The 22,079-nt window shown below is 38.5% G+C and overlaps 1 long non-coding RNA gene across 1 annotated transcript in view; it reads left to right on the top strand.

The window, feature by feature from the left end:
- LOC108537111 (uncharacterized) overlaps positions 1–20,207 on the top strand; it is a 47,473-nt gene extending 27,266 nt beyond the window's left edge. The window contains exon 3 of the long non-coding RNA XR_001887716.1: positions 20,099–20,207. This is a non-coding gene — a long non-coding RNA (uncharacterized LOC108537111). The remainder of the gene's footprint in view (positions 1–20,098) is intronic.
- Positions 20,208–22,079: the final 1,872 nt, after the last annotated feature.

The following is a 22,079-nucleotide window of genomic DNA, read 5'->3' as shown; positions in this document are numbered from 1 at the left end:
CTGCATCTGTCAACCCATCACCTAGGTACTAAGCCCGGCATGCATTAGCTCTTTTTCCTAATGTTCTTTCCATTATCCTCCCCTGACAGGCCCCTGTGTGTTTTGCTCCACTCCCTGTGTCCATGTGTTCTCATTGTTCAGCTCCCACTTATAAATGAGAGTTTTACTTCTTTATTACCACTCTAGATGCCTTGCATTTATTTTCATTGCCTTATTGCTTTGGTTAGAATCTGCAGTACATTGTTGAAAAGAAAACGTGAGAGAAGATATCTATGTCATGATCCTAAAAGTTCGAGGGGATGTGTGCAGGCTTTCCCATCAAGTATGATGTTAGTAGGTTTTTCATAGATGCTCTTTAACTGGTCGAGAATGTTCACTTCTGTTTCAATTTTGCTGGGAGTTTTCTTTTTCTAATCAGAAATGAATGTTCAATTCATGTTCAGGAATGTTCAAGAATGCTTTTCTGTGTTTATTGAGATGATTGTATAGTTTTTCCTTTTTAGTTTGCTAATATAGTGAGTCACATTTCTTGATTTTAAAATGTTAAACCATTTGAAATTCTACATTCATGAGCTAAACCTCATTTGGTCATGATGTATTGTTCCTTTTGTACATTATTGAATTTGATTTGGTAAACTATTGATTTTTTGCATCCATATTCATGATAAATATTAATCTGTAGTTTTCTTCTTTTACAATGTCTTACTTTGATTTTGGTATCAAGGTAATGCTGAACTCATAAAATGAGTTGTGAATTGTTCCCTCTCATGTTAGCTTCTGGGTATTTGTGTAGAATTAGTACTATTTCTTCCTTAAATTTTTGATAGAATTTACTTAACTCATCTAGAGTTCTTTTCTGTGAGAAGATCTTTAACTATAAATTCAATTTTTTATAATAAACACAGGGCAATTCTAATTACCTACTTTTCTTGAATGAGCTTTGGTAGTGTGTCTTTTTAAAAATATGTCCATTTTACTCATATTGTCAAATTTCATAGCATAAAGTTGTTCATCATACTCCCTTCTTACTTCCTAGGTATCTTTTAATAATTTTAGTATGAGTTTAGTGGCTTAGTAGTAATGTACCCTGTTTTATTCTTAGTAATAGTAATTTGTATCCCTGACTTCATCTTGTCATTCTCTCTCTGTTTGTCTCTCTCTCTCTCTCTCTCTCTCTCTGTCTCTCTCTCGTCAACCTGACAAAGTTTATTGATTTTATAGATCTTTTCAAATAATTAGTGTTTTTTTCATGGATTTTCTTCATTACTTTTCTGTTTTCTATTTCATTGATTACCATATTGGTACTTATTTTTTTCTTTTTTCTAATTTCTTTGGGTTTAATTTGTTCTGCTTTTTCTAGGCTTAAGGGAGAACCTTCTTTCCTATTGTAGGTGTTAAATTCTATAATATTTATTCTAACTTCTGATTTAGTGGCAGTTGTGCATTTTGTAATGCTGCATTTTATTTTCACTCAGTTAAAATAGTTTCTAATTTCCCTTTGATTTCTTGTTGAGTTCTGCTTCTTATCCAATTTGATAATCTCTACATTTTATTTGCAGGGTTTAGCCCATTTACATTTGTGGAATTTTCAATATGTTTAGATTTAAGTCTATCATCTTGCTATTTGTCTTCTATTTGTCCTGTTATTGATTCTTCTTTTTCTGGCTTCTTTTGGAGTAATTAAATATTTTTCATCATTCCATTTGATCTCCTTTGTGACTTATTAGCTATAACACTGATGATTTTAGTGATTGCTTTAGGGCTTATAATATATGTTTTTAAGTTGTTATGGTCTATGTTCCAGTTATGTTATATCATTTACATATAAAAACCTTATAATAGGCTGGGCATGGTAGCTCACGCCAGTAATCCCAGAACTTTGGGAGGCCAAGGCAGACAGATCTCTTGAGTTCAGGAGTTCTAGACCACCCTGAGTGACACTGCAAAAAGCTGTCTCTACAAAAAATACAAAAATTAGCCAGGCATGATGATGCACACATGTAGACCCAGCTACCTAGGAGGCTGAGGCAGGAGGATCACATGAGCCTAGGAGGCAGAGGTTGCAGTGAGCCAAGATTATGCCACTGCACTCCACCCTGGGTGACAGAGTGAGATTCTGTTTCAAAAACAAACAAAAACCCAAAAAACTTTACAATATATTTTCATTCTGCCTTCCAGACCTAAATTGCTGTCATATTTTATTTGTACACATTATGACTCCACAACACATCATTATTATTTTGCTTATATAGTCAATTGTCTTTTAAAAAGATTTAAAAAGTAAGAAAGTATCTTGGCTATGTGTGGTGGCACACACCTGTAATCCCAGCAGTTTGGGAGACCAAGGCAGGTGGATCACTTGAGCCTAGGTGTTCAAGACAAGCCTGGGAAACATGGCAAAATCTCGCCTCTACAAAAAATTAAAAAATTGGCTGGGCATGGTAGCACATGCCAGTAGTCCCAGCTACTCGGGAGGCTGAGGTGGGAGAATCACATGAGCCCTGGAGGTCTAGGCTGTGTGAGCTGTGATCATGCCATTGCTCTCCAGCCTGGGCGATAGAGTGAGACCGAGACCCTGTCTCAAAAAAAAAAAAAAAAAAAAAAAGAAAGAAAGAAAGAAAGAAAGAAAGAAAGAAAGAAAGAAAGAAAGAAAGAAAGAAAGAAAGAAAGAAAGAGAAAAGAGAAGAAAGTATCTTTGATAATTACCCATATTGTTTCCATATTTGGTGCTCTTCATTCATTTGTGTGATCTAAACTCCAGTTATACATTTATTCGGCCACTTGAAAATGTATTACAACTTACTTATGCTATATTCATTTTTTAAAATTCTTTTTTTCTTTGTGTTTAAAGTGAAAAGTTTCTATCGATAGGCTAGGTTTTCTTATCTCTTTTTTGTAAGTCTAATTTGCTCTTAATTCTATTCAGTATAGTTTTCATCTGAGATATTTATAGTTTTCATCTCTAGAAGTTCACTTTGGGTCTTTTTATATCTTCTATGTAGTTAAATTTTAGAACATCTAGTATACAATTATAATAACTGTTCTTCTCTTTTAATTCTAATATTTATGTCAGTTTTAAATTGGTTTTGATTGATTAATTTTTCTCTATTACAGGTCATATTATCTTGCTTCTTTTCATGTTTCATATTTTCTGATTCTATGCCAGATGTAATTTCTACCTTGTTGGTTACTGGATATTTTTGACCTGTGTTACAGTCAAGTTACTTGAAACAGTTTGATCCTCTGGAGACTTGCTTTTTAAGATGTGTTAGTGAGACTAAAGCAGTATTTAGTTCAGGGACCATTGTTCTCCACTACTGAGGCAAGACCTTCTGGGCATTCTGCCCAATGCCTCGTAAGTTGTCAGGCTTGTGAGAATAGTCACTATTCCTGATCCTGTAACAGTACCAGCCTTGTGCCCTCCAACTCTTGTTTTGTTTTTTGAGACAGGGTCTCACTCTGTCACCCAGGCTAAAGTGCAGTGACATAATCATAGCTCACTGCAGCCTTGAATTCTTAGGATCAAGAGATTCCTCCTCTTCAGCCTCCCAAGTAGCTGGAGCTACAGGTGTATGCCACCATGCACAGCTCAATCCTCTTATTTGGTTATTTTCCCAGTATTGTGTAGTTTACTTATGAACAACATCCACCAATCAGTATTCCACTGAATTCACTGAATTCCCCAGAGGTACTTTTTTTTTTTTTTGTTGAGACTGAGTCTTGCTCTGTCGCCCAGGCTTGAGTGTAATGGCGCAATCTCAGCTCACTGCAGCCTCCGCCTCCCAGGTTCCAGCAATTCTCCTGCCTCAGCCTCCTGGGTAGCTGGGATTACAGGCGCATGCCACCACGCCTAGCTAATTTTTGTATTTTTAGTAGAGGCGGGGTTTCACCATGTTGGCCAGGCTGGTCTCAAGCTCCTGACCTCAGGTGATCCACCCTCCTTGGCCTCCAAAAGTGCTGGCATTACAGGTGTGAGCCACTGTGCCTGGCCTCCCGAGGGACTTTTTACAGATTTCCAGAGAACTTCTTTGTGCAGCTGTCTCCTCTATGGTCCTCTGTTCTGAAATCTCTAGCCACTAAGGTCTCCCCCGATCCTTACCTCTGTCTTCTCAACTTAAAGCGGAAGTTTCCTGGGCTCCACCTGGATTTTTGCTTCTTGCACTGTGGCCTTAAAATTCTCTCAAGGCAATCAGTAAGCTCAGCAATCATAGGTCTCACCTTTGTTTTCCTTCTCTCAAGAATCACTGTCTTTCGTTGCCTGAGGCTAGTGTCTTATTGTTTTATATATTCTGTCTTTTTGTTTGTTTGAATGTTTCAGTTGGAAAATAACTGTCTGGGTTACTTCATTTCGGCCGGAAGCAGCAATTCCTGGTGAAGTTTTAAAGTGCTGGCTGAAAGGAGATTCAAACATTATAGATTCTGTGCTGTTGGGAGCAGAACTGAAATTTTGTTTAGAAATCACAGAGCTTGCTTTGAATAATTTTGCCGTTGGCCTGGAAGGTGCTTGAAGTTACACCAGTGGCCAGGGGTACCTTATGGTTTCCTTATTTGATATTACAACTATAAATTATAGTGGTTAAACTCAGTTGGTACAAGTCACTTATTTATTTATTTATTTATTTATTTGTTTATTTATTTATTTATTTGAGATGGAGTCTCCTTCTGTCACCCAGACTGGAATGTAGTGGCATGATCTCGGCTCCCTGCAACTACCGCCTCTCAGGTTCAAGTGATTCTCCTGCCTCAGCTTCCCAAGTAGCAGGTGCCAGCCACCATGCTTGGCTAATTTTTTTGTATTTTTAGGAGAGATGGGGTTTCACCATGTTGGCCATGCTGGATTCGAACTCTTGACCTCAAGTGATCCACCTGCCCCGGTCTCCCAAAATGCAGGGATTACAGACATGAGCCACCACTCCTGGCCGAACTCACTTCTTTTAAAATGCAAAGTCCCTTGGGAATTAATGACTAGTAACCTAACAAGTTAAGAGCTACTGATTATTGGAAATGTCCTGGTATATGTCAGCCACTTTAGTGAACATTTTGTGTCCATTCATTCACTGAATCTTCACATTAATCCACTCAGGTACCTTTGTAGCTTAAATAGACTGGAAGAAGTTGAGAAACTTGCCCAAGGTCTGAGAGCTCTTGAGTGCATTAGAACCTAGACTTAGAAGATGCCAACCTCTTGCTTTTCAAAGTGTAGTCCATAGACCAGCAACAGTAGCACAACTTCAGGCTCTACTCTAGACCTACTGAATCCAGACCTGCATTTTAATAAGGATTCTGCATGATTTACCTGGACAGTCAAATTTCAGAAGTCTTGCTCCGATCCATGCTCAACCTGTTCTCCCTGTCCGCTGGTTGAGAGAAAAACATTAAAGGAAGTTGAGCCTTAAGACAAGTTAGGCAGGATAATGTGAAAGCTTGGAGTACTCTTCTCTCATGGTTCAGGCAAGGTTGGGATGCCATGGTGTATGTATTGCGTAATGAGAGATAATAATGAAACACATCTTACACACTGAGTACTTCCTATGTGCCAGGTACTGTTCTAAAGAGCTTTGCAATATTAACTGATGTAACCTTCACAACAAATCTATAAAGGTTTGTGCTCATTTTATAGATGAAGAAACTGGAATTCAGAAAGCTTACGTACCTTGCTCAACCCAATTTATTAGTGGCAGAGCTACAGTGTGACCTCAAGGCAGTGTAGTTCTAGAGTCTAAGCTTCTAGATCACATACATCATACATCATCAGAAAGCATGGAGAACTTGGGCAGAAGGTGGAAAACACAGAGAACATGGAAGAAGAGGAGAGGTACAAAAGATGACCTCTATCTTGCTTGCTTTTTTTGCCAAAAATAAAACTATGCATAGTAGTATGACATGAAAATGTGCTAGGAACTTTAAAGTATCTATAGAAGTCTATTTCTTTGCATATCTGAAATCCAATGTGTCATGGCTCTGCAGGTGAGCACAATTAAATAGTGATGAAGATTTCTCATCTATTGAAAGAAAAGACTAAGAAATAGAGAGTAATAGTTTTGGCTATACAATTTTCTGCTAATTCTGAGCAGAGAGAAAACAACATATTCAGAGGCTATTTCAGTGTACTGTAAAGCAAGGAGATAAAAATATGAGAGCTGCTGGCCCTCATTAAAAGGATAAAGGGTTGCTGATTGGTATTTCCTTTTAGGCTTTATAGAAGCTTTAAATTTAAGAGGACTCTGCTGCTTGCTGACATTGGTGAGGATTTTTGCTTTATGTAGAGTGGATTAATTGTGCTCATGCTTATTTGTAGGTTTACTGAGATATATTTAGATATAATCTATAGCTCCTCCTCCTAGAAGAAAGAAATACAAAAGCACAAGTCAGCTGGCTTCTGGGGCACAATTCAGAGCCTCTGTCTTTTATTGTGCATTGCCTCAGTTAATTAGCTTCCTAATTATGATTTTATTCTAAATTGTTATTTTAAATCAATGCCCAGAGATTGTGTTGAGGTAACGTATTACTTGAGAAATAATAGGGATTTGGTTCTCTGCCTTTAGCTCTGAAAGTTACACTGTTCAGAAAAACACTGTTTATGTGCTTTCTTTTCCTGCACCAACCCTGACTTATTTTGATATCTCAAGCCACCAACAGGACTTGTGCATTAATCAGGAAAGGTGTTCGTTCAGCTCTGTTCTCAGAAATCACCCATCTCACCTTACTTTCCACCTTATTTTATTCTGCTCCATTTCCACCTAGACTTTTACTTGGTTTTTGCCTGTCTTGTTTTTATCTGAATTTCTACTCTTTGGACTTGCACTTCTTTAACATTTTTTTGTCCAAGGACCCTTGGAGTCCTGTAGCAATTCAGTGTTGACCCAGTGGCTCCTCCTGATCTTGCCGTGGCATAACTTGATCACTCGATTTCACCCGCTTGAGAGCCAAACTTTGGAATTAACCTGCTGGGCAAGTGCCTTGGCTGGGTATGTTTGGAACCCCTCGACGAAAGGCAGACATATTTATCCCTTGAATCTACCAAGCCTGGAAAAATATGCGACTGGAACAGGTTTGGCTTCTACTATCATCTCCTTTTGGGTTTATCCTTTCTTTGCCTCTTTCCTTCCCACATATATCTAGAAATTTTGTTGATGTTGTCCACCTTTATTTCTTTCCGAAAAGCTCTGATCTATGTCTCATTCTCACCGTAACTTACTTTTGGCTGGATTTCAGGTGTCTGGTCTGTTAAACCTGAACATGGATTTCTTTAAAATATACTAGTAGATTATACTTCTCCCACTCGAGGTAACATGTGCATCTTAATAAGCCACTTGACTGAGATCTTTTGACTCACAAACTGAAGGTGCCTTAATACCTTGCTGGAACAAGGTATGATGTGAGTAAATATAAAACAAAGCAAATCAAAAAATAACAAGAGCGATAACGTTTATCACATTAGGAAAATCTGATATTGTGGTACATGCTACAACTATTTGTTGGTTGTGTTCTAGAGACTTTTTTCCTGGGCACAAAGTTGCCAAGATGATATTTCTAAACCTTTCTTGCAGTTACATGTGGTCATATGATTAAGTTGGGAACAATAGACTATTAGAGTATATGATGTGCTCAAATACCATGTCACTTGCAAATTCAGATAAGATTCTGGTTTTGGACTTTGTCTCTATCCCTCACATCCCATGGTCAGCATTTTGATATGACATCACCCTAGTTTTGGCTACACAGGTGAAGACACCACTCAGGAGAAGGCAGAAGCCCAATATGAAAAAAACCTGGGTCCCTGAATGATTTTGTAGAGCAGAGTTGTCCCCACCAGCCTATATTGCCTAGACTGTTACTTGAGTGAGAGAAATAAATTTCTCTCATTCAAGTGACTATCTTTTGGGTTCTTTTTGTCACAGCATCTTAGCATTTGCCCAAACCTACTAGGGGGAAATGTCTGAATCATTGCCTTGGGGATTTAGGGTTTGGAGATCTGGGTTCTATATATCTGACATTGGAAAAGTTCTATCTCAGTCTTCCCTGGGAAAATAAATTGATTTGTGGATGGGGCCCTTGCTATCTTTAAAACTCTGTTGTTTGCAGAGTTTTCATCTGTATCACAATCATCCTGAGGGCTTTTTAAAACACAGATTTTTGGGCAACACTCTCTAAGTTTCTGATTCAGGAATTCTGGGGAGGGCCTGAGAATATGCATTTCTAACAAACTCCCAAGTATTGCTGAGGCTGCTGGTCCAGGGACCACTCTTTGAAATCCTCTGACTTTCCTCTAACAACGCATTAGAGAAATATTTTGCCAATACTGATTTGAAGGGCCACTGTAGGAGATGTTGAGGCTCCACCCCATAACTTTTGGATCACCTGTGAGTTCTCTTGTAGCTCAGATTCCCACCCAAGTCCATGAGTTTCTCTATTTCTCTGCCTGAGGGCTTTAGCACCAGGGCATCTTGCTCAGCCTGCCTGTATGGCAGCCTGGAAGGGCTAGGGATTGGTGGCTTCCAATGAAAACCCCCCACTAACAAGGGATGGCTGTTGGTGGATAAATACCCAAGCCTCCCTACCCCTGAGTAGAACAGTTCTGAGGTTTTCTTTGTAATACTTCAGATGATCAAGTTGCAGTTACCCACAAGAAACTCAATACTCCTTTTATTGTTTTTTTCTCCCTTCTTGTCTCACTTTCCCCTCTCCCTCACTCCTGCTTTCCAAGATCACCTGCAAATAAACTACCTACACCAAAGTCCTCCAACCAGGATCTCCTTTGGGAAAGGGGGGCGGATTTCAATAGAGCCACCTTTCTACTTATTCCATTGCCTGGGCATCCATATATCTTGATACAACTCTAAGTAGGACAGAGTCTCAAGGGGAATTGGCTATCACTGAAGGTGAGGCATTTATTATTATTAGAGACATTTTAAATAGCAACAGGACCACATTTCAGCAAGAACAAATGAGAGACAATAAGGAGCAACTTTTATGGGAGCAAGCTCTGGAGCCACAGTGGCTGATTCAAACCTCAGGTTTGCTGCTTACTGGATGAGATGCTGGGCAAATTATTATGTCTTTGTGCCTCAGTTTCCTTATCTGTAAAATGGGGGTGGTAATACCACCATATAAGGTTTGGGGAGGATTAAATGAGTTAACATATAAAAAGTTATTAGAACAGTGCATACACATAGCAAGCTCAATAAGTGTTAGCATGTTATTGAATTTCTGGGGCAGGGACTCCAGAATAATGGAGGAGGAGGCTTCTAAGTCCTTTCCAACCCTAATGTACCTTCTCTTCATGTCAGAAACAGAACAGCGATCTCTCCACCACTTGCCAGAGCAGACAGCTGGCAGAGAGCTATGTGTTCTCAAATTGTTTGAAAAGTGAAATGACTCTCTTCTCCTTCTGTTAGCCTATGTTTCTTGTTGATTTTGGTAAACTACCAGTTAAAATTAAAAAAAAAAATGGAGACAATGAAGGATTGTTGTAATAGTTCAAAGTCATTAGGAGTGGAAGCTTCCTAATATCTTTTTGCTAGACACATCCACAGCAAGTTATTAAGGAGCATAAACATACTATTTACTTTAAAAATACTTTTAATACCAACAGTACATCCTCTCTGTAAACAAATGTTTAGAAAAAAACTGAAGATCAGCCATAATAATCCTACTTCTTACTAAGATGTTGGCATATTGCCTTATATAGCTTTCTCTATAGATAGATGGATAGATAGACAGATAGATAGATGATAGGGAGATAGATTGAAAATGAGATTGTTCCATACAAGTTGCTTTATAACATTTTTCACTGAATATAGAATGAATAGCAAACTGTGCCTTGAAATATTATTTCACATTATTTGACTCTAATTTTACTCTTAGAAGGTAACTTACTTTGAAATAAAAAGGGTATCCTGCTATCTAACTAATGTCTCTGAAAATACAGATAAACAAGAGATTTTTAAAAGTCTATAGATAAATGTCCATACAAAGCTTAAATGGATTAGCTGAAAACAGCCAGCAGGGAAATGCTTTGCACATAGATAATTTTTTTGAGTGGAACTGGGATCACCAAACCTTTTCCTAAAGCTGCTAAAAAATCACATTCAAAAGTATTTTTTAAATCCCTTCTCTTGGACTCTACCCTTCCACAGGAAAAATACTGAAGATAGGGTAAGAAAGACATTTTATCAGCATTAGCAAGGAGAGTTATCAAGTTGATCAGACAGAATATAAACTGAATTGGAAGCTTTGAAATAATTCTGATTTCAATTGTGGTGATCAGGGAGGAAGCAAAAAGTAGACACTGGACCAATATTTTGTTCTCTAATTTAAAGGCCACGAATGTGAACTAATTACACAGGGTACATTCCTATGTGGAACTACAGAGATCTCATCTTTTGTGTATGTGTCTCTTTCAGGTGCATAATACAGAGGACACAAAAAAATTAGACTCTTCCTTCATTCTGGGAGTCAAGGACATATTGTCCCCCTGTGGCTATATACCACCAGACATAAGCAGCATAACCCAAAATTGATTTCTGACTTTTATAATTAGTTTCTAAATAAAGAGAATGTAATAAGTATACTAATACATTATACAATGGTTTGAATGGAAAATAATTAGGGATAAAAATAAGGTAAAGGATTTTAAGTCTGTTTTGGGGTAGTGACTACCATTAAATGAATTTGAAAATTATTTAACTTTAAGTAGTGCTTTGAAGAACATGGAAAGAATAAGAGACCCCATTCATGTTAAATCCTTCTCATATCGTTCCAATTGGCAAGAAAGCAAGAATGCATACCAGGAGAGGTCAAGGTGATTTTGAGGCAATGATGCCCCCCTCCCTGTGCAGCAAAACAGTGTGGTTATGGAATTCAAATAGAAATGAAGGCAGGCAGAGGGACTTGGAATGGCACATGGCGGGGAAAGAGGTAATATTGAGAACTTTGAAGTGGTGAGTTTGACTTTCATGTGGAAACAATTGGTGACATCACCGATACCTTAAAAAAATGACACAATCCAAGTGGCAGGAAAGATGGGAAATCTTGTTTTAACATACTTTGAGTGTACAGGACATAGAAGCAGAATGTGAGCAGAAGAGGTGAAAAGACTTGAACCAGCTCATTGATAAGTAGAAAATGAGTCTGTGGGCAGAGCAGAGAGGGCATCTTAGTTGGATCCAAAAATAAGACCCATACTTGCTAAGGATCTAAATATGTGATATATCAACAAAAAGGTAAAAGAAAGTGGTAAGCATCTCTGTTTTGGACCTGGAAGGAGAATTATGTATTCTTCGAACTGGCATGATAAGAAATAGGAAGGGCTTTAAAATTATGCTAAGCTAAATAATGGGAAGTTAAGAAAAGATGCTGTTCAGTCAGAGCTGGAGATTTCAAGTCCAAGTAGTCCAAGTCATTGTGATAGTAAAGTTTGAACTCACCACTAAAGTGATAGACAAAAAAATATTATATCCACAGGATAAAATATATTATCCTGAGGAAAACAGAGAAATAGAGAAAAGCATTAATGCAAACCTCTTTACATTAATTTCCTTCTTTTCACAAAAAAGGTGATGATAGAAAACTGACCTTCTTACTGGTAATGGTAAATCAGCATTGAAGCTCAAACATTAGATAATATCTATCCTGGGAAATGGAAGAGACAGATTGTGAATGGGCTAGGATCACATTTCTGCCTGGGGAACTGTCGGGTAAAAGAGAGTGAACCTAGATTAGACCTGGAATGGACTTTGGTAAAAGCAAAAATCTTTACATTTTACAAGTGTTCGAATGTCTCACTTTTCAAGTTTTGCCTCAGAGAAAGTTTGCCAAACCCTTTCATGTGTTAAGGTCTCAAAACAAAGTAAACCTTAACAAGGCAAAAAAAAGCTTTGCTTAGGCAAAATAGCATGAACAGGCTTGAAAACAGACACATTAAACAGAACCTAGAGTATGAACTTGACTAATTGTTTTCTTTCCTGTTATTTGATTTGGATGTAAACAATGATACACAACTTATCCAATCCTGTCTCCACCCTGTAAAGGTATTTCCTTTTGATATTTCTGTTTATTTTTTTTCAAGAGGAAGAGAACTATTATTGGCTTCTGCAAGGTGTAAATGGGAACTAAAGTCAAGTCTATACATCACCAGGCAAATGAGATGGGACGATACGATTGGCTAACTCACACCTATACTGGAGAATTTTAAAGTCATGATCAACAGGGGGCTTTTGACTCTCTTGGCATTAAGAAGTACACCAGGGAACTGGACACAGACACCGTTTAAAAATTATGATTGTCTACTTCTCTCTTAAATAGAGGGATATGACCATAAATCATTTTATCATATTTTTACCACTAAGGTCACAGCTAATTTTCATGGAAGGACCATTAGGTGGATGGCACTGATTATTTATTTTGACCAGCTATTGAAAAGCTCAGATTGTATCCACTAAGTGTTTTGAATTGACTACTTAATTGAGATATATAACAATTTAATTAAATTCAAAATGCAGACAATTGACAAAACCTTTACAAAGAAAAATTCTTAAATGGAATTGAACAAACGGATGGTTAGGCTGAATTATTAAGAATGGGTCATGTGAAATAATATAACATAGCCACAGAGAAGAACTCGTCATGGCTCAGAGAATGTCCAACTTAGCTGATCTGAGGCTAGCCTTTCTCTCTGCTTTATCAAGGAGTCTTCCAGGATGAGGAGCTGTGGATAGAGAGGCTGCTAGGATTTGAATGTAAGGATGAAAATGACTGAGTGGGTATGGAAGGGAGTGATGGTTCTAGGTATCCAGAACAATACAAATTTATGTGGATGCTTTGAACAAAATGGTGAACTCAGTAAAGTTACTTCATTTTTTGAGCCTTAGTCAAAAAGCTGGGTGAATAATATGTATATTGTGGTAGTTTGTGGGGAATAAATGAAATGGTTTAATGTTTGTAAATTACCTACAGTGGGGCTTACAGCAAATGTTCAACAAACGTGGCTGTTATTATTGTTGTTGTTAACATTATTGTGAGGTCAGGGTCAAGCTTGTTTCCCAGATACAGAAGTTGATTTTTCTGTGTATGTTTGCCTCAAGGCCAGCCATTTCACAATGCTTATTAATGAGTAAGTGAGGGACACGGAAAAAGTAAAGGCCAGAGACAGCAAATAAAGGGCACATGTGTCCCATGCTCACTACTTCTACACCCAAAGCAGACATAAGTAATCAACTGTAGTACTCCCCACTGACCCTGAACACAGCCTCGAAATCCTTCCCACATTCTTTTTCAGGCAGCTCCCAGCCCAGTGATTCAAAGGGAGCACTTGAGATGAAATCTACTTGGTAAAATAGAGTTAGCTTCAATGAAATTGCACTCAGGGGAATAGTACTCATGGGGAAAATGAGCCATTGTTTTACCATTTTTAAAGGATAAAACAGCTTTGAAGAAAAATGTGAGTTGATTAATGCAATGAGCCAATGAGCAAAGTTTGTTCTGATAGGAGATTCAAAGATTCATAAACTGTCCTTTTACTCAGGATATTGTTCTGTCATAGTAAAGGAAAACACTGAGGCTAGGTTAGGGAAAAACCATATGCTGAAACAGTGTTTTCAGTGAAACAGCCGCTGAACAATCGAGGAGACATCATGTCCTGCCTCTGAGTCCTTCACCTTGCTCCTCTAAATGGAAACACAAGTGCCTGGGGATATTTGAAGCATGACAAACTTTGGAGGAGTGCTGATGTAAAGCCCTGTAAAGAATTTCCATGCCTGATCATATAACAGATGGCTCCCTACAAAAATCGTTTTAATATTAAACAGACAATTCAGGCCTATGAAAAATTCTGCCATAAATCTGTAATTGAAAATATTAAACAACATCCATTCAAAAGACTATAAATTTTACAAGGAATTTCTTATGCATTTCAGAGCTTATATCAAAAGATGGAATGTCCCCTCTTATTTAAATAGGGGATTTCAAATCAATTCAAAGGTCTATAGACTTAAAAAAAATCTCAGATGGAAAGAAAGGTGTGTGTCTCTGTATGGCTGTATGTGGGCATGTGTGTGTGTTACTTTGTCTATTTGATCTTCTCACACACCTATACTCACTGAACACATTCCTCAGCCCATACTGACCCATAGGCCCTCCTGCTTCTCCTGTCCCTCAGCTCCTTGTGGATTCCATAGTCCTTTTGCCCAGCATAGATCCCATGCTCAGATGTTTTTGATAACACTCTTTTTAGGACACTCTGGAACGTCTGACTTTCTTGATTTCCCACCACTCCTATTGCTACTCCGGCAAGGGCTCTGAAAGTCAAGGCTTTTGAGGACTTGACAGTTTCCCAGGTCCTCAAGTTATTACTGCTGAGATTTCAGCTCAATAGTATACATGATTTTGTCCAGCCTTCTTTGTTGCTGTTACTTGTTTTTCATTGCTACCCAAAACACCTCCCAGCAATTCATAGCCCTAAGTGAATTCGCACCGCATCATTTGCCCGTCTGCTTTATGCATGGAGAAAGGAGAGACCTGCCCAGCATCTCACTTCTAGAGCATGGCCTTCACCTGCTGCCTGGCCCACCTGCCCCTTCACACCTTATGAAGCTTCTTGATTCAGGCCTCCATGGAGTTGTGTTAACATCTGCAGATTCTAGCTTCTCTTAGATCAGAACCCTGGTAGTTCAGGAGATTTTAGGAGAGATGAGGGCACGCTTTTAAAAACTTAAATAATTATATATTTGTTTTAGTATGATTTTTAGAAAAAAGTTACCAAAACCATAATTTAATGGACTTTTAAATTATTATGATTAAGGGGAAGGCTAAGGAAAAACAGTCCATTTAAAGTTGGCTTTAAAGACTCAAGGCAAGGTGAAGGGAGGACACAAAACAAGGACACCAGATGCTAATCTGAGGAAGACTATGTGGAATGAAAGGATGTTTGATAGTCCAAATTAGAAAACATAAAGGCAGTCACCTGCACTGGACGTGTGTGTATAATTGGCAAATGGTAAGATATTCTCTGTCCCCCTCTCTTTCAGGTCATAGACTCTTGTCTTCCCTATCCAGACATTACAAGACAGCGTTTCCAATTTCCACGCTGTTGAGCTAGGTGATATGGCTCTTTAGCCCTTCTTCTGCACCATGATAGCAATAAAATCTCTTAAGAGTTTAGGAGTCAACTGATTTTGCTTCCAGACAATTCTCCAGTCCTTCAAGGAGCCATAGCAACTAAAAGGATATACTGATGTTTGGTGGTGGTTGTTATTGGTTTTCTTTTTGTTTATTTTGATTTATTTACTTTATATTTAACAAAAGCAGGAAACATCAGTGAAGAGCGAGGGTGGTCAGCCCCAGGTGTCCTTTGCTTCCTGAATAGGAAGTCTTTTGTTAGCATCCATTAACACCTTACAGGACTTTCAAATCAACATGTCCTTCCTGACCCAGATAGGGCTGTGGTCATAAATGGTTCTCTTAGGGGGAAGGTTAATAGTTCCATAGTCCTTACTTAACATGGGATGGGATTTAGGTTTAAGTTCTCACATAATGAAGGCTTCAAAATTTTTACTTTAACAGCTGCTTACCTAGAGCTATGGCAAGACTTACTCCAGGCACTTCACTAATATTAACAGATTTATTTTAATCTCCTTAATAACTCCATGACTAAGTGTACCTTATGTCCCCATTTTTGAGTTGAAAAGATGAGGCACAGAAAACATATGTAATGGGCTCACAGCCCTACAAAGAGTGAGAGGAAATTTGAACTAGGATTCACATGTTTTCCACCACTATCCAAGGCTGAAAACTACTAAAAAGGGGTCAGGACCTCATATGCAGATTTATCTAGACTCTAAAAATGAGGTGGAAGAATAAAAGACAATGGTATATTTACACTATGCAGTCCTCCAAGAAGAATCACTCAACAACACACACATACATACTCACATATGCACATATAGGGCTGACTTCATAGGTATGTGGTCTGTGCAGTCTCACAGGGTCCTGCACTTATAAGGACCCCCAAACATAGTTTAAAGCTCTGCTGTAGCCGTCTTGAAATTCTTTATAATTTTTGAACAAGGAATCCTGCATTTTCATTTTGCACTAGGCCCTGAGAATGATGCAGCCAGTCCTACACATACATGCACACACGCACGCATTCACACACACACAAACACGCAGAGATACTGAATACAGGTGTGTTCGGAGTAGGAAGAGTTCCTATACTATTTACTACTTGAAGGCAAAACTGTACCTGTTTACTGGTATATCCCAGGTAATTCACCAGATAATTAGAGTGAATGAATGGAGAGATGGTACTGAATCTATGTATGAGGAACAACAGAACACATCTGCCAGTGACTTACCAGTCCCTACACTGGGAGCAAATCTGCTTATTTGATACCCTTATGGCATCAGCAGCATACCTTGCAAAATATGCTTATTGAGAGAGGCTGACAGCAGAAATATTCTGTGGTGAGGTCACAAAATTTAATGACCACCACCTCTGAAAATAGCTAGTTCTTTTAATTTGTCTATAGTTATGTAGTTAGAGTTCATACTTCTCCTGAAGATCTATATAAATTTGTTGGTTAGTAGGAAGATAAATTAACTAAATAATTTGATCTAGATTAAATTTAGTTCAACCCCAAAATTTAAATTGTCCCTGGGGCAAAGCTTAGTTTCTCTGGGGGAAAAAATGTTTATGTCCTCAAATAATCTTTTCCTTCTCCTGTTCCTTTCTTTAAAATGTCATGTGGGCCAGGCGCGGTGGATCATGCCTGTAATCCCAGAACTTTGGGAGGCCGAGGTGGGTGAATCACCTGAGGTTAGGAGTTCGAGACCAGCCTGGCCAGCATGGTAAAATCCCGTCTCTACTAAAAATACAAAAACATAAACATATCAACCATCATTCATGTGGGAATTAGGCTTATTTGCAATTGTGTTGTCAAAAAACACATTCTGTAAGAATCAATTGGTCATAAGGAGTTTACAGTAAAGAGTATTATATATATTGCTATTATTATTTGTAAGTTATTAGATACACATCCCTTATATCAGTAAAATTTATAATATATAGCATGTGTGTGTGTGTGTGATATACACAATCCTATCTCAGCTGGTTGTTAGACATTTATCAGAGCCCAAGTTTCTTTCCAAAGAACATTCCAAGTTAGATAACCTCAAAGGCTCTTTGCATTTCTTGCATTCAGCTTAAAATGTAGGTGCTGTGGGAGATATACAGTCTTTCTGTCAGATACAAATGGAAAGTTGTTTGTTTGTTTGGTTTGTTATGGGTCTGCTAGCCTATAAACCAAAGGCAATTGGTTTGCCCTCCATGTACAGTAGTGGAGAAGCAGGACTACCAAAATAAGCGCCCATTTGGAAAAGAGAGGCTGGAAAGTGCACAGTCATCAGTTATTAAAGCACACAGTCATCATAGAAATTAGGCAATTCTGCTTGACAAGAGTAGCAAAGGTTTCCTGTCTTGCCATGGGTAAGTTCCTTGGTTGGCTGATCTGGCTGAATTTACTTATTCTCTCTGGAAGGATCTACCAGAGTTGCTTTTCTCCTTCCCTTCTGACTCTCCCCTCTGATGTGGATTGGTAAAGATGCTCTCCCTAGAGCTATAGAGCATTCAAAGCCAACTTGCTATTGGTGTACTTTTAGTAACCAGGGACTATTTTAGGGGTTTACTAATCATAGAGAATCTGGGGCCAGTCTTAGGGAGAAGAAAGTTCCTTGCAAATACAGTTCCCTTTAAACTTAGAACAGTTTTGTTTTATTTGCTCCTGGTAAAGTCCGCATTTAAAAATAACAGTCGGCTGGGCACAGTGGCTCATGCCGGTAATCCCAGCACTTTGGGAGGCCAAGGCGGGTGGATCATTTGAGGTCAGGAGTTCAAGATCAGCCTTGTCAACATGGTGAAACACCATCTCTACTAAAAATACCAAAATTAGCCAGGCATGGTGGTGGGCGTCTGTAATAATCCCAGCTACTTGGGAGGCTGAGGCAGGAGAATCACTTGAACCCGGGAGGTGAAGGTTACAATGAACAGAGACTGCACCATTGCACTCCAGCCTGGGCAACAAGAGTGAAACTCCATCTCAAAAAAAAAAAAAAAAAAAAAAAAAAAAAAAAAAAACCAAAACAGTAATTAATAACATATTTACTGTTATCCAGATGTGGATTTAAGCCTGAGGAACCTCCTCTTTCTTTCATGTTCATGACTCCGTGCTCTATCCTTCTTTCTTGCCCTGGATTCAATGGCTGTTATCCAGAATTAGTTAGAAACAGTCAGTTCCCGGGTAGGGGGGGGCGGGAACAACATCCCGGATCCCATCACTACTGGCAGGCTTTGTGCCTTCTTCCAGTGGAACACCAGTATGTAGACTGTTTGCCAATCACTGTTTATAATTGCTTCAAGTTTGAAGGATGGAACCAATTGCCTTCAGGACTCTTTTCACCGTAACTTGTAGAACAGAAAAAGATTCCTTAGAAAATAAAGGTGTTTCTGCTGGGCATGGTGGCTCACGCCTGTAATCCCAGCACTTTGGGAGGCTGAGGCAGGCGAATCACTTGAGGTCAGGAGTTCGAGACTAGCCTGAGCAACATGACGAAACCCTGTCTCTACTACAAATACAAAAATTAGTTAGGGCATGGTGGTGGGTGCCTGTAATCCCAGCTACTTGGGAGGCTGAAGCAGGAGAATTGCTGGAACCCGCGAGGCAGAGGTTGCAGTGAGCCGAGATCATGCCACTGCACTCCAGTCTGGGAGACAGAGTGAGATTCCATCTCAAAAATAAATAAATAAATAAAAATAAAGACAAAGGTGTTTCTTCTCTTCTCTGCTTGCAGCTCAAGTAGTTCTAATCTGGTGTCATCTCTTCAGTCAGATCTGGCTGAAGGTGGTAGAACTACTACATGTCCATATATAAAATCTTTGCCATCATTTCTCCTGATCATATAGCCTCATTTAGCCGATTAGGTGCACTGCCAGTAAAGCAGGCAACAATTAAATCAAATGTTCTGCCACTACCTAACAAGTATCACCAACTTTCTGACTTAAAGTCTCTAGGTGCTTATTACCCAAAGCCCCATTTCTACTTCTCCCACAATTTTAGTTTCACATTTTAGGATTACTGGAAGCATCCCACTTCTAGATACCAAATTTTGTTATCAGTTTGACATTATATTTGGCTCTGAAAGGTAGAAAATGGAAAAACAGTAGTTTGAACATATTAATGATTTTGTTTTTTCCACAAAATCAGAAGCCTAGATTCAGATCATCCACGCTGGTGCAGCACTTCACCGCTGCGCCAAGCACTTGCTCCACCTCCAGCATTATGTCCATCATTCAGAAGGTGAAAGGCAGAATACGAGGAATACACACGAACTGATCTAGTTCCTGTAGAAGCATTACTGAAAGCCTCTCATCCAAAATAATAGTGATAATAATGAATAATAAAAATTGTAATTTCTGGTAAAATGCATCAAGATATCACCGTAAGAGGAAATCTGATAAAGCTACACTCAGATACATTAAGTTCAGATTTTTCTGTAACTAAATGTTAATTATCTTTTTACTATAACTGGAATAATTTCCAGAGAAATCTCTGTATTCTGTTGCCAAGGGCAACACTAATGTCAAATTCTTGACTTTGGTAACCACAGTAGAACTTTTATAAGATGGGTTATAAAAACCAAAATTATCTATTGATGATTGGATAAGAGACCTGATTCAACTTTACAGTCTTATAGCAATTTCTGCATTTTATAAATTCAAAAAGAACTGCCCAGCTGGGATGCAGTAATTTCATTTTCTCTAAAATATCAATGTAATCACATAAAAGGGAAAATGTCCCCAGGAGAAGTTCTCTTGCTATTAGCAGTAACATATATAAAACTCTTCTCAGAAGAGGGCTGTTAATCATGTCATTGGAAAGGGCCCCAAGAAGTCATTTGTGCCATCTTGGGTAGATAAATGAGTATTCTAACCTTAAAAATATATCCAAGGAAGAAGTTTCAAACTCTTCTTCTGTTGGCTTAATTATTATGGGCACTGCCTTGGAGCGATGTTAAAAAAACACTGATGATGCAATTCTTTCAACAGGTATTTATTGAGCATCTACTGTGTTTATAACATAGTAAGGGAATGAGATATGGTGTTTCACAGCAAAGAGATTATAAGGGAGTTGAAGAGATAAAACAGGAAGAAGGAAGAATTTGCCACAAAGGTATGAAATGACCTAAAAAGAAATCCTGACGGAGGGTGACTCTGTTGGGCTTTAATAATCAGAATTTGGAGCATGAATCTCAGGAGAGAGAACATTCCCATGCATCCAATTCTTATCAAGTTCTCCCTGACTCTCATCCCTGGCACCTCTCTTACCCCTACTTACTTTTGGTCTCCTTTCTTGCCTTGGTTCAAGCCTCTGTGATTTTCCACCAAATTATTTTGATAGATGTTGAATTTGCCTCAGTTTCTCAGATTTTAACTACCAAAGTCTTTAGCAACCCGTACTCATCACTATAAGAAAGTGATCTTTAAAATATTGATCTGATGGCTTTTTCCAGGACTGGGATTAGGGGAAGACAAAGGAAGCACTTGCCTTGAGTATAAAATTTAAGTGGCCTTAGAAAACTCGGTAATCAAGATGACTAACTTTTTAATGAAACATTTTCAAAAAATCAAAATTAATGCAAAAGATCCATGATGAAAATGTCAAAATTTTAAATAAAAATAAGATCTGACAGCGCTGTGCCAAGCCATATTGCAGCCTGAGACAAAAACAAAAATGTATGTTCCTAGAGCCATGTTTTTATCTGTTTTTAAAATGGTTGTTTTCCAGAATATTAAAGTAACTGAAAAAATATTGAAAAGTTGAAAAATAAGTGTATTAGAACTCAACATTATTTTATCCAAACATTCTATTTTAATCAAAATAGAATGTTATTATAATTTTAATTCTTTGGTTTTAATAAAAGAATGCCATCAATTCAACAATTTTTTTTTTTTTTTTTTTGAGACAGAGTCTTGCTTTGACACCCAGGCTGGAGTGCAGTGGTGTGATCTTGGCTCACTGCAACTTCCGCCTCCTGGGTTCAAGTGATTCTCCTGCCTCAGCCTCCCGAGTAGCTGGGATTACAGGTGGGTGCCACCACGCCAGACTAATTTTTGTATTTTCAGTAGAGATGGGGTTTCACCATGTTGGTCAGGTTGGTCTCGAACTCCTGACCTCGTGATCTGCCTGCCTTGGCCTCCCAAAGTGCAGGGATTACAGGTGTGAGCCACTGTGCCCAGCCAACAATATTTTTTAAATGTCTTTCTTGTCTTGATGCCTTTGCTCATAGTACTAACTCTGCCTGGAGTGCCCTTCCTTGCCCAAATGTACATCAGGTAGATGATTATACATTTTCCAGAAATAAGCTTTTCCTGAACCACCCTCCCTTACCCTTTATTCCCCAAATCAGGCAGAATAGACCATTTTCCCTTGTGGTTTTCACTGTAGTCTGTACTTACCTCTATCAAAGAACCAGTGGCATTTCAAACATATATATTTTATTATTTGCCTTTTCTAAAATAGGACTACCTTATATACACCTGCTTATATACTATGCAGGCATAAAAAGGAATGAGATTATGTCCTTTGCAGGGACATGGATGGAGCTGGAAGCCATTATCCTCAGTAAACTGACAAAGGAACAGAAAACCAAACACCACGTGTTCTCACTTATAAGTGGGAGCTGAACAGTGAGAACACATGGACCCAGGGAGGGGAACAACACACACTGGGGCCTGTCACAGGGGTTGGGGATAGAGGAGAGAGAGCATCAGGATAAAGAGCTAATGCATGTGGGGCTTAATACCCAGGTGATAGGTTGATAGGTGCAGCAAATCACCATGGACACGTTTACCTCTGTAACAAACCTACAAGTCCTGCACCTGTATCCTGGAACTTAAAATAAAATAAGATTAAATTTACAATAAATAAATAAATAAGGCAAGTATTGCTCTTATTCATCATGGAATCCTTGGTGACTAGTATGATGTTTGAGACTCACTAGGTGCTTAACAATATTTGTTGAATGCC

Source organism: Rhinopithecus bieti, unplaced genomic scaffold (assembly GCF_001698545.2).
Source record: "Rhinopithecus bieti isolate Rb0 unplaced genomic scaffold, ASM169854v2 scaffold_14741, whole genome shotgun sequence".
Lineage (NCBI taxonomy): Eukaryota > Metazoa > Chordata > Mammalia > Primates > Cercopithecidae > Rhinopithecus > Rhinopithecus bieti.
The sequence above is the reverse complement of the archived record's forward strand: the minus strand, read 5'-3'. Positions and strand labels throughout refer to the sequence as shown.